We start from the raw sequence: 26,797 nt of genomic DNA, 5'->3' as shown, positions 1-26,797 counted from the left end.
TCGCATATATCATCATCATTGGCAGTCCTTCGGAATCGAGGAAGACTTGCTTCCACTCACAAAGTGAGTTCTTTGATGGCTGAACAGTCCGATACGAGAGCCACAGACCCTGTTACAAGTGGGACAGACATTCGTCGAGGGAAGGGGTGGATGGGGCTGGTTTGCCGCACGCTCCTTCCGCTGCCTGTGTTTGACTTCTTCACGCTCTTTGCGTTGAGACTCAAAAGAGCTCAACATCCTCCCGGATGCACTTTCTCCACCTTAGGCAGTCTTCGGCCAGGGTCTCCCAGGTGTCAGTGGTGATGTCACACTTTACCAGGGAGGCTTTGAGGGTGTCCTTATAACGTTTCCGCTGCCCACCTTTGGCTCGTTTACCATGAAGGAGCTTCGCATAAAGCATTTGCTTAGGGAGTCTCGTAACTGACATGCGAACTATGTGGTCTGCCCTGTGGAACTGATCGAGTGTGGTCAGTGCTTCAATACTGGGGATGTTAGCCTGGATGACGACACTGATGTTGGTGCACCTGTCCTCCCAGGGGATTTGCAGGATCTTGCGGAGACATCGTTGGTGATGTATCTCCAGTGATTGAGATGCCTTCTATACATTGTCCATGCCTCAGGTCCATACAGGAGGGCAGGTATTACTACAGCTCTGTAGACCATGAGCTTGGTGGTAGATTTGAGGGCCTGGTCTTCAAACACTCTTTTCTCAGATGGCCGAAAGCTGCACTGGCACACTGGAGGCGATGTTGAATCTCCGCATCAGTGTCTGTCTTTGTTGATAAGAGGCTCCCGAGATATGGGAAATGGTCCACGTTGTCGAGGGCCGTGCCGTGAATCTTGATGATTGGAGGGCAGTGCTGTGCGGCGGGGACAGGCTGGTGGAGGACCTTCGTCTTGCGGATGTTAAGCGTAAGGCCCATGCTTTCATATGCCTCAGTGAATACGTTGACAATATCCTGGAATTCAGCCTCCGAATGTGCGCAGACGCAGGCGTCGTCCGCATACTGCAGCTCAGCGACAGAGGTTGGGGTTGGGGGGACCTGGCCTGGAGGCGGCGTAGGTTAAACAGCTTCCCGCTGGTTTTGTAGTTTAGTTACACTCCAGCGGGGAGCTTGTTGATCGTGAGGTGGAGCATGGTGACGAGTAAGATTGAGAAGAGGGTTGGAGCGATGACACAGCCCTGCTTGACCCCGGTCCGGATGTGAATTGGATCTGTCATGAATTCATTAGTAAGGATCACGGCCTGCATGTCATTGTGAAGCAGGCGAAGGATGTTGACAAACTTTTGGGGGCATCCGAAACGGAGGAGGACGCTCCATAGACCGTCACGGTTGACCGTGTCAAAGGCCTTTGTAAGATCGAAAAAGGCCATGTTTCAGGGCTGGCGCTGCTCCCTGCATTTTTCCTGTTGCTGTCGCGCTGCAAAGATCATGTCCATTGTGCCCCGTAGGGGACGAAATCCGCATTGTGATTCCGGGAGGAGCTCCTCGGTCACAGGGAGAAAGAGGATTGAGGAGAACTCTAGCGACAACTTTCCCAGTGGCTGATGATAGGGAGATTCCCCTGTAGTTGCCGCAGTCGGACTTGTCCCCTTTTTCAAAAATGGTCACAATCACTGCATATCTGAGATCTCCCGGCATGCTCTCCTCCCTCCAGATGAGAGAGATGAGGCCATGCATCCGTGCCAACAGCGCCTCTCCGCCATATTTTAGAGCCTCAGCAGGGATTCCATCCGCGTCCGTAGCCTTGTTATTCTTGAGCTGTTTTACGGCTTTGCCTACCTCGTGCAACGTTGGAGTTTCACTGAGTTGGTGACGGGTCGCATGCTGCGGGATGGAGTCGAGAACATTAGAGTCAAAGGCAGAGTCTCGATTAAGGAGATCTTCAAAGTGCTCCTTCCATCGGGCCCTGACAGCCTCGGTGTCCTTGATGAGTGCTTCCCCGTTCTTGGCTAGGAGTGGGGTGGGGCCTTGGGAGTTTGGACCGTAGGTGGCCTTGACTGAGTGAAGAATCCTCGCATATCGTGGCTGTCGGCCAGTTGTTCTATCTCCTGTGCTTTCTCCATCCACCACCTGTTCTTTAAGTCCAGGGTTTTTTGTTGGACCTGAGCCTTGAGCCGTCTGTAATGTTGTTTCGCAGCTCCCGAGTTTGTTTGTTGCTTGAGGCTCAGAAATGCTTTGCCCTTGCGATCTATCAGTTCTTTGATCTCCTGATCATTTTCATCAAACCAGTCCTGATGTTTTCTGGTTGAGTGACCAAGTGTCTCTTCACAGGCACTGGTTATGGAGGCCTGGAGGGCAGACCAAGCGCCGTGGGCATTCAGCATCTCAGGGTCATCAAGGCACGCCAGATTGGCTGTGAGGCGCTGGCTGTATTGGGCTCTCTTAGCTGGATCTCTAAGTGCCCCGGCATGAAACTTTTTGTGGAACTGCTTCTGCTGTCTCCTCTGCTTTGGGGCAATGTTAATGTTGATGATGGATCGGATTAGGTGATGGTCCGTCCAGCAGTTGTCAGCTCCTGTCATGGTGCGGATGATGCGTACATCCTTGTGATCCCTGGCTCGGACGATAACATAGTCAAGCGGGTGCCAGTGTTTGGAGCGAGGGTGTTGCCACGATGCCTTGTATTTGTCCCTCTGGCGGAACAGAGTGTTGGTGATGAGTTCATGTTCTAGACATTTAGTCAGGAGTAGGGTACCACTGGAGTTGGCTTTCCCTACCCCCTCTCTGCCAATCACGCCTCCCCAGAGGGCTGTGTCTTTGCCGACCCTGGCATTAAAGTCACCCAGGGAGGATCAATTTATCGCCCGTGGGGACGCGGGACAAGGATGTCTCAAGGTTGGATTAAAAACCCTCTTTAGCCTTATCCGTTGCATCGAGTCTAAGGGCGTACGCACTGATGACTGAGTCATGAGGTGTTCGTTAACCCCACAGGGGGAGTCTTTGAGGCGGTCGACCAGCTTATTCTTGATGGAAAAGCTAACTCCATGAAGGTGGCGTTTTGCCTCTGGTTTCCCTTTCCAGAAGAAGGTGTAACCTCCACCATGTTCCTTCAACTGGCCTTCCCCTTGCCTGCTGGTTCTCGCTTAGGGCGGCGATGTCAATGTCAAAGTTCCTGGGCAACTATGGCAGTGCAGAGTTCCGGCCTGTTGCTGTTGGAATTGTCCATGAGGGTCCTGACGTTCCAGGTCCTGAACTTCATACTGACGAAGTGGAAGATGCCTGTGCGTGAGTTTTTATAACGTGGGGTGGCCGTTGCACACCGGCAACCACACGGGCTTAGCTGAGCAAGGTCTTGGTCCAGTGGCAAGGGGGTCCAAGACAACTGAAGACCAGGCACAGCTCTATAAGCATAATTGCCTCCGGAGAAATGTTGGCCGCAAGCTCGCGCCGAATAGCGCTATTGACGGTAGATGGCCCGAGGCTTGGTTGGGGGGCCGGCATTAGGAATGTCATTTTCAAAGTTATTTTAAAAGTTAAAAGTTGATAAAAATTCCCAATTTGTTTAAAAGGTTTCTCAGAGTTGTTAAAAAGTCTAAGATATAGATCAATAATAATAGGTTATAAAAGTTTCTCCAATTGTTTAAAAGTTAAGATTGATTAAAAGTTTTTTTTAAAAGAAGAATTAAAAGTCGATTAAAAAGTTAGGTTGCAGGGGTCCCTCCGGGCTGAGGTAGAAACGGAGCGGTGCAGGGGTTCCTTTGATAAAAATTCACAATTTATTTTAAAAGTTTCTGAAGGTTGTTAAAAAGTCAAAGCTGTAGATCAATAATAGATGTTTAAAAGTATTTCGATTAAAAGTCTAAAATATAAGTTTTAAAAGTTCTCCCAAAGTTTAAAAGTTAATTAAAAGTTTATAAATTGATTAAAATTTGTTTAGAAGTTTAAGATGTTGGGTTGAACGTCTGCGGCTGGTTCAGCTCCGGCCTCGGAGTCCCTTCGGCTGGTTCAGCGCTGGCTCCGGAGACCCTTCAGCCGGTTCGATGTCTGCCCCGCGTCTGTCAGCACAATGAACAATTGGTGTTCGACCACAGGTATAGGTATGGGAAGGTGTGGAGTCCTTTCGGCCCGGGATGGGTGCGGGCCGGTCCCTTCTGTCATGAATGTAACCATCATGCAACAGTAATCTTCATGTAAATGTAACCTTCATGCTACTCCTGTACACTGTACTTATACAGGGGGTGAACTTGTGGGAGACACTCCTCACCTGGGTTTCCAGGTATAAAAGGGGAGGTCCCACCCAGGGTCAGCACTCCTTGGTCCTGGGAATAAAGGTTAAGGTCACGTAGTAACTGTGTCTGCAGTACATGCCTCGTGTGAGTTTGTAGTACAGTGCAGGGACACCACATTTGGCGACGAGAAACGGGAGTCACCGAACCACGAGGATGGCCACCGGTAGCACAGAGGAACGTTACTGTGTGGGTGAGGACTGGGACGACTTCGTGGAAAGACTCCAGCAGAGCTTTGTCATGAAGGACTGGCTGGGAGCGGAGGGCGCATCTACTGACCAGCTGCGGACCACAGACGTATGTGTTGATGAAAGACCTGCTCGCACCCCAAAAGCCAGTGGACAAGTCCTTTGAAGAGCTCAGCCAGCTGATCAGTGAGCATCTCATGCCAGCGAGTAGCATACACATGGCCCGGCACCGGTTCTACACATACCGGCGTCGGGAGGGACAATACATCTCGGACTTCGTTGCGGACCTGCGACACATGGCCAGTCTATGTAAGTTCACAAGCGCCTGCAGGGGGGAGATGTTAAGGGACTTTTTCATTGAGGGCATTAATCATGCCGGGATTTTCAGGAAGCTTATAGAGGCCAAGGACTTGACTTTAGAAGAGGCGGCGTTGATAGCTCAGACCTTCATGGCAGAGGAAGAGGAGACCAAGCTAATTTACGCGCGCAGCCGTGGTCCCAACGTGGAGATGGACCAGGGAGTTAACATTGTGAACACGGCTAGGGACTGCGCAGGCAGGCAAGGGCATTTTGAAACCGCCCAGGCAGCAACAGACTCTAGGGTGGGCCCACAACAGGGACAATGAAAATGGGATCGGCAATTCACGCCATCACGAGGAGCAATGCGTCCCGCGATGGGACCATTAACACCCACTATCAGAGTGCTTAGAAACAACCAAATGGGTAATCAGAGAGGAATGCCTGGTAACAGTCCCTTTGTTAACAACAATCTCAGCTCATGCTGGAGATGCGGGGGTAGACATACTGCGAAAAGCTGCAGGTTCCAGCAATATACCTGTAGGATTTGTAACGTCAGTGGACACTTGGCCACGATGTGCAAAAAGGCTGTGGCGAGGCTAATCTGTGAGACAGAGGAACCAGACGAGGGGTCTGCAATGCAGGATGATGTCTGGGGAAAAGCCATGGATGCTGAAGTTCAGCGGGTTCACGTGGCTGACGTCCACAGCTCATACACTAAAACACCACCCATTGTGATGAAAGTGTTATTGAGTGGCATCCCGGTGCGCATGGAGCTGGATACGGGAGCTAGCCAGTCACTTATGAGCGCCCAACAATTTGAGAGACTATGGCCACACAGAGCTAGCAGGCCCAAACTTGAACGCATTGACATGCAGCTATGGAACTACACCAAAGAGATCATCCCAATGCTCGGTAGTGCAAAGTTGGTGGTAACACATAATGGATCACAGAACTGGCTGCCACTCTGGATCGTTCCGGGAAATGGCCCGCGCTCTTGGGGAGGAGTTGGCTAGCCGCGATGAATTGGAAATGAGGGGATGTGCACGCCATTTCATCTGTGGAGCGAAGTTCATGCTCACAGGTCCTACAAAAATTCGGGTCACTGTTTCAACCCGGTGTCGGAACGTTCAAGGGCACTAAAGTAGTGATACGCATCACTCCGGACGCCAGACCAGTGCACCACAAAGCCAGAGTGGTGCCGTATGTGATGCGTGAGAAAATTGAAAGTGAATTGGACAGGCTGCTCAGAGAGGGCATAATTTCGGCCGTTGAATTCAGCGACGGGGCAAGTCCCATCGTTCCTGTCCTTAAAGCAGATGGGTCAGTCAGGATTTGTGCCGACTACAAAGCCACCATCAACCGAGTGTCGCTGCAAGACCAATACCCACTCCCGAGAGCGGAGGACCTTTTTGCCACGCTGGCAGGTGGCAAGCTGTTCATGAAGCTGGACCTCACTTCGGCCTACATGACTCAGGAACTGGCTGAAGAATCCAAGCTTCTGACCACCATCACGACGCACAAGGGATTATTTATCCACAACAGGTGTCCGTTTGGCATTTGTTCGGCAGCAGCCATCTTTCAGAGAAATATGGAAAGCTTGCTCAAATCCATCCCTGGAACAATTGTATTCCAAGGCGACATCCTTATAACGGGTCGAGTCACCGAGGAACACCTCCACAACCTGGAGGAGGTGCTACGCCGACTGGACCGGGTAGGCTTGTGGCTGAAAAAGGCCAAGTGTTTGTTTTTGGCCCCAGAGGTCGAGTTTTTGGGCAGGAGGGTTGCCGCAGATGGGATTCGGCCCACTGAATCAAAAACGGAGGCGATCCGCCGGGCGCCCAGTCCCAGCAACACGTCAGAGTTGCGACCATTCCTGGGACTTTTGAACTATTTCGGGAACTTTCTGCTGAACTTAAGCACATTGTTGGAGCCATTATGGTGGCCAGGGCTTGACTCAGACCTGGAACACTGGGTTCGCAGGTGCACGACGTGTGCCCAGCTGGGCAATGTCCCCAGGGAGGCCCCACTCAGCCCCTGGCCCTGGCCCACTAGGCCATGGTCATGTATTCATGTAGACTATGCGGGCCCGTTCATGGGGAAAATGTTCCTGATCGTTGTCGATGCATACTCAAAATGGATTGAGTGCGTCATATTAAACTCGAGCACAACATCCATCACCGTGGAGAGTCTGCGTACGGTTTTCGCGACCCACGGTTTGCCGGACATCCTAGTCAGCGACAATGGCCCGTGTTTCATCAGCCATGAATTCATAGAAACATAGAACATAGAAAATAGGTGCAGGAGTAAGCCATTCGGCCCTTCGAGCCTGCACCGCCAATCAATAAGATCATGGCTGATCATTCCCTCAGTACCCCTTTCCTGCTTTCTCTTCATAGCCCTTAATCCCTTTAGCCGTAAGGGCCATAGCTAACTCCCTCTTGAACATATCCATATTCCAGGAGTTCATGTCGGGCAGTGGTATCAAACACGTCCGGACAGCGCCGTTCAAGCCGGCTTCCAATGGCCAGGCGGAACGTGCAGTCCAAGTCATAAAACAGGGCATGCTACGCATCCAAGGACCCTCCCTTCAGTACCGCCTATCGCGCCTCCTACAGGTCCCGTCCGCACTCGCTCACGGGATTCCCGCTAGCGGAACTCCTCATGAAACGCACGCTTAAAACGCGGCTGTCCCTCATTCACCCAGACCTGGTAGACATTGTTGAGGGCAAACGCCAGTCCCAAACCGAGTTCCATGATTGAAACTCAAGGGGGACGTGTATAGAAATAGATGACCCGGTATTTGTTCTTAACCATGCTTTGTGACCCAAGTGGCTTGAGGGCACAGTAATTGGCAAAGAAGGGAATAGGGTCATAGTGGTCAGACTAAACAATGGGCAGATAGGCCGCAAACACTTGAACCAAGTAAAGAAAAGGCTCAGCATAGACACGGAGGAACCTGAAGAAGAGCATGAGATGTCACCCACACCACTGCCAGTGGACGAGCAATGAGGACAATCCACAGCATGCACAGTTCCTGCGGCCAGTCCGGACAGGCCGGAATCACCTCAGGTGACAGAGACGCATGCCGAGGCTCAGCCACCAGAGCCACAACTGCGGCGCTCCATGAGAGAGCGTCGACCACCTGAAAGACTTAACCTTTGACACAAAAGGACGTAAGGGGGGGAGGTGATGTCATGTATGTAACCATCATGCAACTCCTGTACACTACTTATACCCTAGAAATGCATACCCTGACCACAGGGGGTGAACTTGTGGGAGACACTCCTCACCTGGGTTTCCAGATATAAAAGGGGAGGTCCCACCGAGGGTCAGCACTCCTTGGTCCTGAGAATAAATGTTAAGGTCACGTAGTGACTGTGTCTGCAGTACATGCCTCGTGTGAGTTTGTAGTACGGTGCAGGGACACTACACCTTTGGCCCGGGGTTGCAGCGGGCCGGTGCAGAGTCCCTTCGGCCCGGGTTGGGTGCAGGCCGGTCCCTTCGGCCTGGGGTTGCAGCGGCCAGTGCAGAGTCCCTTCAGCTCGGGGTTGCAGCGTCCCTTCGGCCCGGGGGTGCAGCGGCCGGTGCAGTCCTTTGCCTTCGGACCGGGGTTGCAGCGGCCGGTGCGGAGTCCCTTCAGCTCGGGGGTGCAGCGTCCCTTCGGATCTGGGGTGCAGCGGCCGGTGCAGAGTCCCTTCGGCCGGGATGGGTGTGGACGTTGCAGAGGGCAGTTAAGAGTAAACCACATTGCTGTGGGTCTGGAATCGCATATAAACCAGTTAAGCACAGCAGATTTCCTTCCCTAAAGGACATTAGTGAACCAGATATTGTCATGATTACTGATATTAGCTTTTTATTCCAGATTTATTTAATTAACTGAATTTAAATTCCCCAGCTGCCATGGTGGGATTTGAACTCCTGTTTCTCGATTACCATAACATAACCACTTTGCCATCATACCCATCTGCATAAATCCCTCTCTTTTGCCCCCTCTAAATTCAGCTCCCAACAAGTGCGAGGATTTCATGACATTCTTTATCAGTAAGAATGGCTTCATCCGTTCAGCTGCCTCTGCTTCTTTTCTCCCCTTTCCTTTGCCCATTAAGTCAAACCCCCAAGCTCCACTCAGTTCCAGCCCTATCCCTGAACCTGTGGCTTTCTCTTATCTCTCCCCACATGCCCTCTCCAAGCTCAACTTACACATGAGACCCACCTCCTGCTCTCTTGATCCCATTCCCAATGAACTGGTAACCACCTAATTTCCCTTCTTCGTCCTTATGGTGTTGTAAATGGTTCCCACTTCCTGGGGTACAAAAGCAAAATACTGCGAATGCTGGAAATCTGAAATAAAAACAGAAAAGGTTGGAAATATTTAGCATATCAGGCAACATCTGTGGATCGATAAACAGAGATGACGTTCCACTCTTGCCAAACAAATTGCGGCTAGAGCATCTCCAGGAATAGATTCTCATTCCCGTCCCAGCAGCATTACATCCAGAGTCCATCCTTGGCCCCTCCTTTTCATCACCAACCTACTGCGTTTTGGAAAATTCATCCAAACGTGATCAGCTTCCGCACATACATTGTTACCTCTCCACCACCTCTATTGGAACATCCACTGCCTGTACTCCTTGTCCAATATCCAGTCATGGATGAGCCACAATAACATCCAGTTAAACAATGGAAAAACTGAAGCCTTTAGCCTTGCCACAAAATTCATAGATTCTATTCCCTTGCCATTGTCTCACGTGTACCCATACTGTTTGCAATTTCAGCATCCAATTTGACCCCAAGCTGAGCTTGTGATCCCATATCGTCTCCAGCACAAAGTCTGGCTATTTCCACCTTTTTCTCTGCCTTTGCATCAGCCCATCTGCTGCTCAATACCACATCTCTGCCTTTGTCACCACCAGACTTGACTATTCTAATAATGCTCTCCTGGCTGGCTTCTCATTCTCCACAGTGTAAACTTAAGCTCCTCCAAAACACTTCTTCTATCCTATCCCGCCTGCTCACCCTTCACCCCTGTCCTTGGCTCCCTTTCCTCCAATGCCTCAAATATAACATTTTCATGATCGTGTTTACTTCCTAGCATGGCCTTGACCCTCCCTATCTCGGTAACCTACTCCACCCCTACAGTCGCCCCCAGAACACACTCTTCTTCTGACTCTGGCCTTTTGTGTATCACCCCATACGCTACCCCACGATTGCCGATTGTTCCTTTAGTCACCTCGGCTCCCTGCTCTGGAATTGCCTGCCGAAATCACTCTGCCTCTACTTATATCCTCTCCTCCTTTAATTCTCTCCTTAAAACCCATTTATTTGAACAAGCTTTTGGTCATTCTTCCTAATATCTTTTTTTTGGCTCAGCATCCGTTTTTGTCTGATTACAACTCTGCTAAGTGCCTTGGGGCATTTTTCTACATTAAATGCACTATTATTATTGTTTTCTGAAGCATGTTAGCAAAACACCTGATAGTTATAAATGAGTTCACTTCAAAGGATTATATTATGTTTCCAGTATATTTTATATTTCTTTCCTTTATATGTTTACATATCTTTTTCCTAAGAATGTTACTGTGTTTTAATGGTTTATCTTACTGAGTGGATGCAGTGTTTCCAAAAGAATACACAAAATATTTAAGATAATTTTCCATTCAAACTCAGTCACAGAAAAATCCACATGATAGAGTTTAGTTAGACTAAGTCTGATCAAAATATTTCTGTCATCACTATAACATACAGTGAATTTGGAGAAGTTTATACATTTTTAAGTATTTCTAGTGCTTGTTCAGGGAAACCGTTTTCAGAAACATTACTGCAAAAGAAAGCGTATAATAGACTAGCATTATTTGCCTAAAGCTTGTACTAACTTCATTATTGACCTAGAAGCATAATCTGGCAGTATGTATAAGATTGTGCATGTTTTTCAAGAAATTGCACAATTAATTTGCATTTAAATTAAAGCTTAAGGCATGCTGTCTTTGCTATCAAGGAAAAAACCCTCAGTCGTTGTAGTAAATGAAATAATGAAGCAATTGTATATACTTTTCTGTTTAACTCTCCCAATTTCAAGAATAAAACTACCTGAAATTTTGTTACCATATACATGTGAGGAACTTCTGCGCCCAAAAAATGTTCAGTTATGATTCAGAAATACAAAAAAAAATCTCTTCCAATTTTTGGTGTCATTTCTAAAATGGTTCGTGAGATACTTAAGATTGACAAGATTACTATGCGTTTAATAAGCTGCTTTTACAGTGACGTCAGTGAAGACTGGTAAAGCCTAAGGCTTTCCTTGTGCGGCTTTCCCAGTTGTCCCACTACATACTTCGGCAGTGGAATATAATTGTTGGTGACTTTTGTAACATTTATTAATAGACAAGCACCCAATTTTTGACAGCAATACAATTGAAATTGTGCATGTGTTTAAAAATAAATGTGAAAAGGTCACAAATGCACTTATTGAACTACAGAAATGCATAGTGGGAATGAATGGGGAAGGTGCAGGATGCCTGGCTAACAGACAATTGTGAGGTTTCTAGAATATGTATTGAACTGAATGAGGCAGCCGGTCAGCGAGCCAAATATATTTGTGTGATGATTTTACGATTTATGTGTGAAGGTGTATTTTCATTTATCTTTGCCCTTCAAGTGTGTTTCCCCTAACAGCTTGTGATGGAAAAATGCCAAATTTCTATCAGTGAGGCAGCACACACACAAAAGGTGATGGGGGAGAAATTGGGCACTGTGGCGCCATTTTTTAGGCACTACGCGGCCTCCTAACACTCAAATGGTGTCCGAGATGCGCATGCACACTTCCAACAGGAGTGTGCCGGACACCATCTTGGTTGACGGGTTTGTCTTAATGACTGCCAGCAGCATGCAGAACAGGTAGATTATGACGCCAATCAGGGCTGATTTGATGCTAGTGCTACTATTTTTGAATGCCACGATCCAGCCTCTGCCCTATCTTCACCTCGCACAGCTGAACACAACTTAAGCGGCATGAAGGACCCCGACCAACTCTACTTAAAGGGATCATTAACTATTTACAGGTTCGTGACTGGATTCTTTTTTGACTGCTGGTGCAATTCTACATGTTTTTGCAGATTCCCTGTACTAGCCTAAAGTTTCTGTACTGTACAGAGAGTGGCCTGGCTGGTGCTGAAGTACTTTTTTGGTCATTTAAAAGCTTGTCATGAAACAGTTGCTCCCAAACATGGGTGGCCTGGTTGGCCATTCTCTTGCAATTGAGCATGACTGGAATAATGAAGAGAGGCCACGCAGAGCAGGACAAACTGATAGAAGAGGGAGGAGGGGAGAAAGGCTCTCCAGTAGGAAGTCATATTCTACGAAGGTCTCTTTCCTCAACTTCAGCGAGGACCAATGCTTGAGACATTTTCGCTTCACTAGAGATCGTGATTGATATCTACCAACTGCTACAGCCACAAATGCAACTTCAAAGTCAAGCAAGGACTGCACTGCCTGTGGCTGTCAAGGTTACTGTGGCTCTTAACTTTTATGCATCTGGCTCCTTCCAAGCTGCTGCTGGGGGGATATAAGCAACATCTCGCAGTGTGCAGTAAACTGCTGCGTAGGGAAGGGCACTGAAATTCTCTATACATAAAGAGACAGCTTAAACTCATTCCCTCTTGCCAGAGACAAGCAGGTGGAGGAAGCTTGAGGGTTTGCAAAAATTGCAGGCTTCCCCATGGATGCAATTGACTGCATGCACATTGCCTTGCGTACGCTTCATGTCAACTCGGCCATTTTTCTGAACCGAAAGGGATTCCACACCCTCAATGTACAGCCCGTTATCCTGGCACTAGTCATGATTCCTTCATTCTGCAGCAGCAGTCCTCTGTGCTACCTGTATTTTACTTACCGTGGCAAGTCAAAGGCTAGCTACTGGACGATGAGGGTTATCAACTCATAACATGTCTCATGACTGGGCTGGAACCCACACACACGTGCACAGCAGGCTTGAAATGAGGGCCATGCTGCCACAAGGAACATTGTAGAGCACACCATCGTCGTCCTCAAGCAACGCTTCCGCTGCCTGGGTCGACTTTATGATGTCACAATCTGTGAGGAGTAAGATGCCCAGGCGGTAAGAGTTAGCGCCAATGCTAAGCCGGCACTGAAGTTCATGGGCATCACTGCATTCGCCACGCTCAATCGTTAACCCCTTACCACCCCATTAGCGCCTCCCCAGGCGCTAACGGGAGGCGCTAAGCAGCCAAATTTCTCCCCCTTAGATTCCACCAGTAACTAATAGCAACTCATTGAAATTGCACCGATATCTCATAGCAATACTGGTAAAACTCAGATTACACTCATAACCGACAGTAATACAATAACTCACTAACACCCGATATCCTACTTGTATTGAGTAGTAATCGTATAACCTGCTGATATTCACCCTGAAACTACAGCTAGAATTCCTTTGGATTGCACAAGGTATGGTTAAGCTCTCCTGTTGATGGCACCTTTAATCTCTCTCCTTAACCCCATTTCTCCCAGATCCTTTTATATTCCCCTCTTTCAAAACTTATTCCATTCCCTTTTTTAAATGATGTTCTAGTCTCTATCTCAATAGCCACTTGTGGTGAAGTATGCCCCCTTATTTCTTCCAGTGAGAATCCTTGGCCTCCCTCCATCAGTCGAAACAATTATTCACTGTTTACCCACAGTAACATCCCCAGCTTTCACTCGCCCCTTTACTGGCTGCTGCTGTCACAGCACCACTCCCACTCACCATATTGCTGCTGCTCCTTCTATTGGCTCTATAGGAAATGAAATGCTGGACACCACGCACACCTCATTCTCGAACCTCCTTCCCCGAGCCCCAATCTTGCTGATCCTCAGTATCACTGTCTCCCCAACTCCCATTCTCCCTGAACATTCCCATCCCCATTCTACCTCTAACCCTGACCCGCAACTCCCAGTCTTCTTATCTCCCCCTATTTTCCAGTCTCCATCTCTGCCCAGCCCCCATATCCCAGTCTCCCGCTTTTTTCCGATCCTCTGACTCCCATTTCCCTGTCTCTTTTTCTCTCACCCCAATGCCCCATCCCCTGACCCCAATCCCAATTCCTCCCCGCAAAGCAGCCTCACTGGCTCTCTGCGGCGACGGGAGTGGGACATTACAGAGCGGGAGTTTTCTCTGCGGCGGCTTCTCACACAGTGGGGGTTGCTGCTATGGCAGGAAATTTAAAGTGCAAAGATCTCCCAGGTTGCTAGCAGCAACAGTCAGGAGGTCCATGCTCAATTTTGGGAGATTCCCAGGCAAATCAGAAGTTTTGGCAACCCTAGGCTACAGAATATCTGGTGTGGAAAATAGAAAATGTGTCATATTGGTGGTGCTTAGTTGAAGTTGGGACTGAAGCACTTTGTTGGAGCAGGTTAGTCCTACTTTAACCTCACTGCGCTATACCTGGGAGTTCTGTTCCTTGATCTTGATTCGAGTAACCTGAAATAGCAAGAGTTGTTTTTCCCAGTACTAATGTACCTCACCTTGATGAGCATAATATTAAGAAATAACCTATTAAAATGTTTTCAGACAGTGAGGGACCGAAATTCACCGTCCCCAAAGGGACAGCTACTGCGGACTTTGGGCAGTCGATCGGAAAAAATCGATTAGCCGCCGCTGTCAGGTACTTTTCCCTCCCCGAGCCATATTCAGCTCGGGGAGGATATCAGCGGTTTCACTTCTGCCGGAAATGGTGCGGTGAAGCTGCTGTAACGGAGGGTTTCCAGCGGTGAGCTCTGCAGCTTGCAGGCCGCTGGAAAGGGACTAGCACAGCGAAATTCATCGAGGAAAAGGTAGGGCTTTTCCCGGCAGTGCCCCCACGAGGTTTTTGATGCAGTGCTCGAACGCAACACTGCTGGGGCCCTTTGGTAGCTAAAAAAGTTTTATTACTTATTATTGTTTTTATTTCATTTTCCATGGTCCGCAGTATTTATCTCTTGATATAGTTTTATTAATTGTTTTGGCTCCATTAAACTTGCTGAGTGCTGCTCAGAGGTTTGCACATACCCCTGTACTTTTATACAATTTTCAGGTGTGACTCTTTAGTGGGCTGCCGAGACCTGCTTGGCAGGGTTCACCCTGAGGATAGGAGAAGTGTTGGGAGGGCGACACCTGGTACACCTGCTCAGAAGCAAGGTGGCACGCAGGAGAAGGCTTCGCCGTCTGCACCATGCAGACAGGCAGCAGGTAAGGGAGGCAGCAGCCATGATTCGTTCATTCTGTGCCAGACCCGTGTACCCACCGTCTTCACTGGCCCAAATCAGGATTGCAGTTGGCTACTTGGGGACAAGGGATATCCCCTGTGGCTGCTCACTCCTCTGTGGAACCCCAGGGCAGCGCCAGAGCATGCATACAGTGACGCTCATTGTGCCACCAGGTGCATGATTGAGCAGTGCATGGGCATCCTAAAGCAGCGATTCCGGTGCCTGGACCGCTCTGGTGGCACCTTGCAGTACTCACCTCAATGGGTCTCCATAATCCTCGTGGTCTGCTACATGCTGCACAACCTGGCCATCATGAGGGGACAGCCGCTGGAGGTCGAGCCAGTAGTACCACCTGAGGAGGAGGAGGATCCCTGCCACCCCAGAGGTAGGAGGCGTCGACCCATCGCCACCCTGGAAGGGCCGGGTGCAGACTGGCCAGCACGCTTTTGGGAGGGTGCGTCCTCACATATATGGAAGTGCCTGACACCTCCCCTGCAATCTTCCTCCATGCATTATGTACTGCCTGTCTGCCAGGTCTCCCCACGCCAGGAAACAGTATTCTTCTTTTGTCCTCCACATCGTCCATCAGTGTCTCCAGCTCCATATCAGTGAACCTGTTGGCTCTGCTTGCACCTCTTACACCGGCCATCCTTCCAAACTCCTTCGCCCCTCAGGGCCTTGCTGCAAACCTGCCGTTTAAAAAGGTTAGGGAGCAGCTAGCTCATTAGAAACCCTTACCTGCATGCTGAATTTCTCAGTGGTGATAACGCTCAAATTAAGACAGGCATACTGCTGAAAAATCTACTTTGGAAGGGTTCATTAGCGCTGGAACTCATTTGTTCACTTTTGGAGCTGAATATGGTGAGGCCCAACCACAAAAACATTTTGGCGCTAATGGCCACAAAAAGGTGGGGGAGCACCAGCTTTTCACCGGTTCTGAATTTCGGGCCCTGAGTGTTGGCAGTTATTTTAACTGGGGAGCAGCACAGCTGAGCCTATTTATGCCCTCATCCAACATGCACACATGCGATCTTCCAAGCAGGGTCAGTGGATAATGATCAGGAGCTGGACCCAGCTTGCTTTCCTCTCCTTAACTGAAGGATTTCAAGGCAGTTGTAACTTTCCTGCTGAGATAAGCTAACTCAACACAGACAGCAGATTGAACCTGGAACTTTTTTGATTTATTTGTGTCTGCTGTTTACCAGATCAAGTCTCTGAATATTTTGAGAAGCTGGTTTCTTGACGAAATCCACACAGACAAATATTCAATCATACAAATGAGTGATCCTCACAATTGGCCTCAGCTCAACAGTTCAGAGATTTGAAACAGAAGACAGGAAATAAAAATTGCATGATTTTTCATAGAGTTCATTTTAAAGTTTACTGTCTTGCCGTCAGCACGCAGTTACTTCACTAAGTCAAGTTTTAACATTTAATGCAGAATTTATACTCTCTTGTACTCTGCGGACATACTTTCCCAGTTATCTATCATTCTGTGCCTTGTATAATCTATACTGTACAGTGAAACACCAAGTGAGCTAATGCTGAAAACAATATTTTTGGATAACAATTGTATTTTGCTGCAACATCAGAACTGGTGTCAATCTTTTTAGTGGCATTAATGCGAATTCATTTTGTTTGATAGAATCATAATTAGATAGCTGACAATCTTAAAGAATTTCCACAGAAGAAATAATGTACTTTTCATCCTCTCCTTGGGCCTTCTGCGCTGAAGGCAACAACAATAACTCATAATAGGATTTGTTGAACACGTCATTGGCCTCTCAGTACTTTAAACAAAAGTCCATTCTCCGTTTTTAAGCTTGGACAGAATAAGCTTGATTTTAACCCAGTCCACCCGATGCAAACAAGGCTGGCAGCTGGTTAAAATGGTGGTTGAGCAGAAGTGCTCCCCGGGCCCCACAAGGAATCCTTTGGCGTTCCTCTCCCCACACCGACTGGCATCAGCTCTGAAGACTTAAAAGATCCCATGGCACGATTTAAAGAAGAGTAATGGAGTTTGTTTCAGAGTTCAGTAATGGCCATATGGAGAGTTCCAATGGGATTTTAATACATCTTTTTTTTATTTTCAGATGATGATGGACCTGTTATGTATTGCCAACAATTTTTGTTTTCACTACAATGTGAAGTTGCATATTTGAGTTGCACTATATTTTAGGAGGGGTATAAATATACAGATGTAGTTAAGCTTTTACTGCCTCCCCAGAGCTTTTGTTGCCAGTGTGACTGGCGGTAGAGAGGATTTTATGAGTGGGCTGCCTGGAGATAATAATGTTCTGGATTAGCTGATAATATGTACTGATTGCAAGACTTCTCTTTCTATTATTTTCTTACGAACCAAATTAGAATCTAGACTCAAGGGTCAGAATTTTCCCCGAACAAGCGGGTGGGTTTGGAGCATGGGGGCAGTTTAAAGTGTTAAAAATGTGAATCCCGACCTGATCCCATCTCCAACCCGCCCACCTCCGGTTTTCCAGGGGGTGGGCAATGAACCCCCTGCCAGGGGTTGATACCTCAATTTAAATACAGTAAAGAGGCTGGAAGCCTCTATTTTCCCCATCATTTTGAATTTAACTGTCTGCGGACAGGTTTCAAACAATACGTGAAATCCTGCAGTTAAACCGAGGCGGGGACTGCTGCGTCCAGGAGGTAAATGGCTTTATATCTCCTTCCTGCATCCAGGGTCCCTACTTAATCCACCCTCAGTGATCTGAGGCCTCCAATCGTATTCCCAGGCCTCCACACCCCTCCCCCCCACCCAGGCCCCCATCGACGATGATGAGGCTGGCTACAATCCTCTGGTTGCCGGCCCCAATCTTCCGGCCACACAATCTCCACTCCTACACCGATCCCTGGCCACCACCACCCCCCTCCCGTGATTCCTGATCTCCCCTGGCCCCCCCCCCCCCAGTGATCCCCAATTTCTTCCCCCCGCTATTGGCAACCACCGCACCCCCCCCCCTGAGATCCCTGACCACCCTACACGATCCCCAACCCACCGCGATCCATGCTTGCCTGCCAATCCACGACCTTCCCGATCCACGACCTTCCCACCCGCCGTCCCCGACCTTCCCTCCCACAATCCCTCCACTGGACTGACTCCTTGCAACTGAGGCCTATTCGCCCGCAACCAAGAAACTGAGGCCTTACATTCAAATTAGGCATCCCGGATTTCCTGCCCGCCTAGGATCCCACACTCCAACCCCAACCCGCCTCCCCAAAGAAAATTCCGCCCAAAGTGTAATTTAGATACACACTGCGGGCTAAATATTCTCGGGGTTAATGCCTGCTGTTACTGCCCCATTCAGGGGGGAAAGTGGTCACCGGTGCACTTGCATCCGCTGCTGGCGGGTCTCACAGCAGCCACCATTTTCAGCTGGTTGGCAGCGCTGCCGTTGCCTGCGCTCGCTGAAAATATTGTAATGAGTCGGAAAGTGACATCAATCAGCGAGCAACAGTGAAGTGATGCCCTTTCATCCATTTTGGATATCGCCGCTGCTACTGCCCATGCATGCAGCCGCTAAAAGCGCTTCAGAGCATTAACAACCATGATGTGTCTGGCAGGACTTTAGCAGATTGGAGACGAAGCTGGAGGCTGACAAGTGGAAAGCATCTTAGGCAAAAAATAAAACATCCATCTATCAGTGGGGGAGGGGAGGTTGCATTTTCTCGTGGCTTTTCGGGGGCCTACAGTGTTTGTGGTCAGTAAAACAACCCTTTGGAACAAGCACTTAGTTCAGAACTGAATACCTGTACAAAACTGCAAATCCCTCGGCAGATTCTCAGCAAATAAAAATCTAAAATCCTAAAGAACATCAGATTGCCTAGAACTCCATTGCAACATTTGAACATCATCTCTGATAAGATCTCTTTCACCAGAAAATCACCCATAGCAAATCTGGACTCAACTGCTTTAGAGTTTAAGGAATTATAATTAATTTGTTCAAAATTCCATAACCAATTATTTATCAAATAATTATTTTGTGTCGAGTATGCAAGACCCACTGAAAGCTGGCACAATTACTACACATTTAAATACTTTTTCAAGAGTAACCATTGGGAAAAGATTAGTGTTAGAGAATGTAGATGCATTCATTTCATGGACTATTAAAAAAATCTACAAACATAATTAATAATCGGGTGGCGGGAATATTGTTGTAGAAAGTACGGCAACTGTTCCGTACATGGCTTACAGGTTCGCTGCATTCTATCCCATTCTCCTTCACTGCAAGCAGGACACAGATGCAACCTTCGGCCCCCTGTTGAGCTTAACGCTGGAAAGAGCAAGTTTACACCACAAAATCTCCCCACCACTGATGTTAATTAGCAGGCAAGACCAAAATATTGGTGCAACTCCCAGAGGATTGTGAATCTGTGGAATTCTCTGCCCAAGGAAACAGTTGAGGCTAGCTCATTGAATGTATTCAAATCACAGATAGATAGATTTTTAACCAATAAGGGAATTAAGGGTTACGGGGTGTGGGCGGGTAAGTGGAACTGAGTCCACGGCCAGATCAGCCAAGATCTTGTTGAATGGCAGAGCAGGCTCGATGGCCTACTCCTGTTCCTAATTCTTATGTTCTTATGTTCTAATGCACTCTCTCGGCGGGTGCCTTGGCTGACGCTGTTACCAGCAGGTTTCCAGCGTATGGAATTTTTAATCATGCATCTTTGTTCTACAACGCTGGCTTTGGGAATTATGAAAAATGTTTGTTCCAGTTAGAGATGTGTTTTTTTTTATTCATTCACAGGCTGCGGGTGTCGCTGACGAGGCCTGAATTTATTGCCCATCCCTAATTGCCCTTGAGCAGGTGGTGGTGAGCCGCCTGCTTGCACCACTGCAGTCCGTGAGGTGTAAGTACCCCCACAGTGATGTTAGGGAGGGAGTTCCAGGATTTTGTCCCAGCGGTGATGAAGGAACGGAGATATATTTCCAAGTCAGGATCGTGTGTGAACATCCAGGCAGTGGTGTTCCCATGTGCCTGCTGCCCTTGTCCTTCTAGGTGGTAGAGGTCGTGGGTTTGGGAGTTGCTGTCGAAGAAGCCTTGGCGAGATGCTGCATTGCATCTTGTAGATGGTGAAGGAGTGAATGTTTCAGGTGGTGGATGAGGTGCCAATCAAGCGGGCTGCTTTTTCCTGGATGTTGTTGAGCTTCTTGAGTGTTGTTGGAGCTGTCCTCATCCAGGCAAGTGGAGAGTCTTCCATCACACTCCTGACCTGTGCCTTGCAGGTGGTGGAAAGGCTTTGAGGAGTCAGGAGGTGAAAGACTCACCACAGGATACCTCGCCTCTGACCTCTTGTAGCCACGGTATTTATGTGGCTGGTCCAGTTAAGCTTTTGGTCAATGGTGACCCCAGGATATTGCTGTTGGGGGATTCGGCGATGGCAATGCCGCTGAATGTCGAGGGGCAGTGATTAGGCGCTCTCTTGTTGGAGATAGTCATTGTCTGGCACTTATTTGGCACGAATATTATTTTCCACTTATCAGCCCAAGCCTGAATGTTGTTTAATGCTCTACCACCATTCATGACTGGATGTGGCAGGACTCCAGAGCTTTGATCTGATGCTTTGGTTGTGGTAGCCAGTGGAGAGTTTTCTCCCTGATTCCCATTGGTTTCAATTTTACTAGGGCTCCTTGATGCCACACTTGGTCAAATGCTGCCTTCATGTCAAGGGCAGTCACTCTCACCTCACCTCTAGATTTTATTTTTTTTGCCCTTGTTTGGATCAATGCTGTAATGTGGTCCATAACTGAGTTCTCCTGTGGAATCCCAAACCTTGCATCAGTGACCAGGTTATGTGTTAGAGAGGAAACCTTGTGTAGCTTTTCTATTAGAATGAGAGCTATAAGCATTGCATCTTACGGTGGAGGTCAACGTGCATCAGAGAATGCTATAGTTGGAACGTATATAGGCCTACAAAAATATTTGTTGCAATGCATTAGTGTTTTATTTCATTTCGTGAAGTCAGACACTAAAACAAATTTTGACAACAGCAATAGGAATTTTGATATCACAATATAACCAGTGAATTTGAAAATACTGTCTAGTACTTGATTAAGGTTGAAAGTCAGAGACTGGTTCCAAGTGAAAAAAGTGGATAAATAATCGGCAACATTCATTGCTCACTGCAGTGTGTTCATTTGCACTTTTGTTTGTTTATGAATGCAAAGACGACTTTCTGAATACAAAGACCGTGTGAGGTTCTTTCTATTGTATTTCAAAATGCAAATTATAGGCAATTTTAAAATGCCAGTGTTGGTTCTCAGAACAAATTTCAAATAACAGGAATTCAGTGATTATTCACCCAGTTAAATTAATTCAATTAAATCTGATGCTGTCAGATGTTCTTTTGATAATTGCATCAACACAAGGATACATAATAAGTATGAAAGTGTTTCTATGGCTGCAGTTAATTTAGTTCCCAAAGAATCTGCCATTTCACTACATTTGGTATAGATTGTCTTATGATATGTTAGTAATGGTTTTCACAAAAGCTAGCTTTTAATTCTTTGAGTCTACTTTTGTAAAGTGTCTGTATGCATAATTTAAATCGGAAGGTGTCATAGGGAGTATGCCCTTTTTCCATTACCTTGGTTTCTGTCATTAATGCATTATTTCCTTTTAAGAGCTACTGCAGAAAAATAGAATCTATAAAAAGCTCAAATCAAAGCTTTGGAACAACATTAGCTTTTTAAAAAGGGGCAAAATGTTACCTATTGTAGAAAAACCTATGAAGCAGGAAAAGTGATTTGAAGCCAAGTTTTACTTGAAAGCAGACATGGCTTAGAAGCAACTGCAAGATATTGTATTTATGTGCTATAGACCATCTATAGTAAAGAGCATTCTAGATGAGCCTTTTTATTTTTTATAATACTCTATTTCTTGTTTTGAGTAGGTGATTTCTTGAATCAGCAAGAATATGAAAAGGCCTAAAATTAAGAAAAAATAAATTTTGCTGAGAAGCTGTCTTAATTTTAACAGATATTGCTGACAATTAGACTGCAGAACACCGTTAAAAATCGTGGTTTATAGCGAACAATAAGCATTCATATTTTTGTGCAGAAGTATTGAAAAAAATAGACTGCATATATGGTGCATATAGCTAATCTTGATTATATATGTCATATTTGAAGTGGTTAAAATTTGTAAAACTAGTTGATCTATGTGGCAGGTGTCAGCAGGAGGAAAGGAGCATCGACTTCCTCCATAGCTCCTGCTCTTCCTCCAAACACGTCAGCTTGGAGGATCCATATTGACCAAACCTCTGGTGCCAGTAAAGGAAGGTCAGAACCAAAACAATAAATAAATAATGACAACTGAAAGAAAGGCAACAACAAAACAAAAATACAAGAAGAGCCTTTAAAAGGGGTGAAATACTCAACTGTAAGATCTACAAGACTTCTCAGGGTTCTCCTTTCTACAGGTCCACCAGATGTTCCTGACTGCTAGGATTCCATAGCCATGCTGCATGCCCAGAGGATCAGAAAGTGGCATAGCATCTTTTACATAGATTAATGAAGCTCCTGCTTGTTTCAGAAAAGAACTCTCTGCCCTTAAAATACCCACACCCTGGCAAACAGGTGCCACTGCAAACCAGCATCAGGCGGGCAAGTCAAATCCCTCTCCATTTACTGACCATTACACCCATCTCAAATGGTCAGTGAAGAAACCAAAATTGGTCCACATAATTCAAGATCAAATTAGTGAATGTTTAGAGATGCAAGGAAAGCCAGCATGAATTTATTAAAAATAATTTGTGTTTGACAAATTAAGAGTTTTTTTTGAAGAATTACATCTCTGATTGTTTTATAATATTCATCTTAAGACTACATACAGAACCAGTACATGCAGTTCTATGTCTAGAAACTTGCATGTAAAAATAACTTCCTAGGAATCATGAACGATGCCTGTAATGTCTGTAAGCTTGTAATGTTTGTAGCTCCACACTGTGGATGTGGATGTATTGTGTACTGCAACTGCAGAGTTAATAATAAACAGAACCAGGCTGTTCCGGAGGCTTCCGACAGAGCTGCCTGCCATGTTAGGAGCTGTGTGTGCTGTGCTCTGTGAATATATCATATTTGGCGATGAGATGTGATTTTTTGGATGATTTAAAGCTTAAATTTTGTTGGTGAAGGATTCAGCCAGCCGACACAGAGACTTTGAAAGTTTCTGTCTTTGGAAAAAGCTACAAAAATCCGAGGTAAAATACAACACACGGTGTGAACAGCTAGAGATTAAAATGGCAGGTGTAATGGGACATTTGGGTGAATATAGACATGAGCAGGAACGTTTTAAAGCGTATGTGGATCGGCTAGAAATGTATTTCACTGCAAATAACATAATCGAAGTTCCAGACAATGCAATCTAGAACCGGGCTGTGTTGGAACGTAAGAGAGCGATCTTCTTATCGGAGGCAGGTCCGGCATTGTATGAAACGCTGGTAAATCTGCTTGTGCCTGACGAGCCAAAGGACACAATACTTAGAGATTTTAATGAAGCTGAAGCAGCACTATAACCCCAAACCGTTAGAAATTGCTGAAAGCTATCATTTCAGGATTCGGAATCAAAAGACTGATGAAAGTTTCAGTGATCACATGGTAGCATTAAAAAAGCTATCGATGCACTGTAATTTTGGAAACTTTCAAAACCGAGCATTACGGGATCGTTTTGTTTGTGGGGTGAAAAATGATGTGATCAGAAGGAAGTTATTGATGACAGATGACTTGACTTTTGAGCTTGCTTGTCAGACAGCGAGGTCGATGGGCACGGCCGATCAATATTCCCGAGAATTGCATAATAATTACGGTCATCAGTCAACCGAGGTAAATCACCTGCAGGTTCAAAGTAAAAGGCAGTGGGGGTCCAAAGTCTCAGAAACTGGAAATTCTAACAGAGCGTCGAAGTCATGCTATAGGTGCCTGGGATAACACATTGCTCAAAGTTGTCCATACGTGAAGGCAGAGTGTTTCTTCTGCAGAAAGACTGGGCATCTTGCGAAGGCATGCCGACTGAAGGGTAAATCAGCGTTCAAAGCAATGAGTCCACGTTCAAAGCTATGAGTAGAAATCCCAAGAGACTACACAGCATGGAAGAACAACAACAGGACGAGGAGATATTAGAGTTACACATCAACAGGAGCACGAGGTTAACGGGCAGTTGGAAAGTATCAAAATCCAAATAGCTGTTGCGGGATTCAAGATACCAATGGAAATCGACATGGGTGCATCCGTGAGTGTAGTACCGGAGTCGCTGTACCTCGACAAATTGCACGATTTCCAACTGGAGAAATCCAAGATAGAGCTGTGAGGCTACTCGGGAGAGAAAATTCCTGTGGTAGGTCGTATCACCGTACCGGTGAAATATAAAGATCAATTTCAGAACTTGCCTCTAATAGTAGTGAAAGGAGACAAGCCTGCCTTACTAAGAAGAAATTGGTTGAGCTCACTGAAGCTGGATTGGAGTGAGATTTTCTATGTGGATGCGAGATTTTCATCAACGGATGAGGTTATCAAGAAGTATCCGAAGGTGTTCTGCGAAACGGGCAGTCCGATCCAAGGCTTCAAGGTGAGTGTCAGGGTACAGAAGGACGTTGATCAGTTTACTACAAGCCACGTTCCATACCATATGCACTCAAGGAGAAAGGTGAACAAGAACTCAAAAGACTAGAAACTGAGAACATTATTTGTAAGATAGATTGATGTAATTGGGCTACACCCATTGTTGTTGTACCTAAGTCCGATAGTAAGGCAAGATTGTGTGGTGATTATAAAGTAACCGTAAACCAGGTTCTAGAGGGTAATGTCCCCAATACGTTGCCGAATATAGAAGATTTGTTCACAACACTGACAGGTGGTCAGATCTTTTCAAAACTGGATCTTACGAATGCCTATTTACAGCTTGAACTACATGAGGAGTCCAAGTCATGTTTGACTATAAATACTCATCTAGGCCTATATCAATTTAATAGGCTGCCGTTTGGAGTGTCTTCCATCCCTGCCATATTCTAAGGGGTGATGAACCAGATTTTGCAAGGTATTAAAGGGGTAGTATATTATTTGGATGACATACTAATTTCAGCACCAAATAGGCAAATTCATAATAACATATTGAATGAAGTCCTCAAACGGCTAGAGAAGCACAGAGTACGAGTGTCTGCTCGTAAGTGTGAGTTATTTAAAAACTCAGTGGAGTACTTAGGGTACAGAGTAGATAAAGATGGTTTACCTCTGACCAAGGAAAAACTGGATGCAATCAGAAATGCACCCACTCCCAGGAATGTCACTGAACTTCGTTCATTCTACAGAACCAGGCTGTTCCGGAGGCTTCTGGCAGAGCTGCCTGCCATGTTAGGAGCTGTGTGTGCTGTGCTCCATGAATATATCACAATGCCTTTCCAGGCCCATTCACGGAGGCTCAATTTGGAACTAGCCAAAGTTCCTACTGAATGCAGCTTTGTATCCATTTTTTTATACCATTTTAAAAACAAGATTTAATTGTCTAATTCTTGATGGGTTTAACTCTGTTGGGTGTTTTATGACCCTTGGGTCATTGAACAGATTGCTATACAATGATAGGGGTCCATGTGTCCTGATCAATATCCTGTTGCACTGTTAGCAACCTTTGGCTCCTATGTTTGATCTTCCTGAACTATAGCTTTTTGACCTGGGGTGTCATTGCAATCAAAAGATAAGAGGCTGTAAATTGCTGGAAAAAATTACGGAGTATGAACGACGCATGCTATTATTAATGTGCAAATTGGCCAACAAATTGTGGCGAGAAAGAGATAACCTGTGAATTGTGAATCGGCAGAAGTTGCTGGATGATTTGTGCCACTCCATCATTAGTTTTGCAAAAAGGGCAAAAGAGCATCGCACCCTTAACCTCACTGAGAGTTTCATGAGGTTGCTGCATTTGCACATTAAATGTCCATTAAACTTGCCAAAAGAAAGTCTAGTAATTAATAGTGTAAGTACCTTTTAACAAAATGATAATTGATAATGACTGCCAGTCAACATCTCTGGCCTAGAAAATGAACAGCGTAGAGTCACATTCCTTCAGATAGTGAATAGTTGTTGAAGGTTTTAAAAAAATGTCAAATTTTAATTGATTTTCTTTTCCTTTCTATATTTTTCTCTCTACATCCAATCTTTCCCTCTATTTATCTGTCTGTGCCTGATTTGACATTAAATTCACCTACTCTAATTCATCCTGTTTCTCAGTCCTTCCTCTGTTAACGTCTCAATCCGTAAATCTCCTTGGTTAAGGAGACCAAGGTCCCAGATGTCCTGTTGCCTTTGACTCACCGTTATCAGCTCGCATTTCCAGCAACTTAGTCTAACTAACTAAGCACGAGATGCACTGCACCAGCAAATTGCGGCCTAACATCTGCCAACACACAGGTCAAACCAATTTTGATTTACTCATGTGATTTAGCCATAATTGCTGCATAAGCTGTTCTGTCTTTGTTCTTTATGAAAATAATGTGAAAACATATCTATATTTCTTACAGTCTTGTCCATGCCCGAATGGCCCTGGAAAGGGCCCATCCAGTGTCCACCATTACACTTGAGCTCTTCTGTAACCGGTGGGCACCACAGGATGTTAATTATATAATTAACCACAATAACAAAATACTGATTTAATTTATGTTATCTTTCAGGTTGGTGGACCTTGGATTAGATTATTTTATTAGTGGTGCCCTCTCTGAGGGGGCACTTATGGTACGGATTTCTGTCTGGTAACATTGGGGTTCCTAATGACACTGCCCACTGGTCCAATTAAAAAAAATGCACTTCTTGGTTTCTCTCTCATCC

The 26,797-nt window shown here is 46.3% G+C and overlaps 1 protein-coding gene across 13 annotated transcripts in view; it reads left to right on the top strand.

The window, feature by feature from the left end:
• Positions 1-26,797, top strand: part of foxp2 (forkhead box P2) — a 906,820-nt gene that overhangs the window by 240,847 nt on the left and 639,176 nt on the right. Inside the window, exon 1 of one of the 13 annotated variants that reach the window (XM_070900368.1) lies at positions 19,807-19,833. The exons of the other annotated variants lie outside the window; for them this stretch is intronic. The gene's annotated coding sequence lies outside the window, so the exon portion shown is untranslated. Of the gene's footprint in view, positions 1-19,806; positions 19,834-26,797 lie in introns of those variants that run through there. 13 annotated transcript variants of the gene reach the window in all.

Source organism: Pristiophorus japonicus, chromosome 15, assembly GCF_044704955.1.
Source record: "Pristiophorus japonicus isolate sPriJap1 chromosome 15, sPriJap1.hap1, whole genome shotgun sequence".
NCBI classification, from domain to species: domain Eukaryota; kingdom Metazoa; phylum Chordata; class Chondrichthyes; family Pristiophoridae; genus Pristiophorus; species Pristiophorus japonicus.
This window is presented reverse-complemented; position numbering and strand designations above follow the sequence as displayed.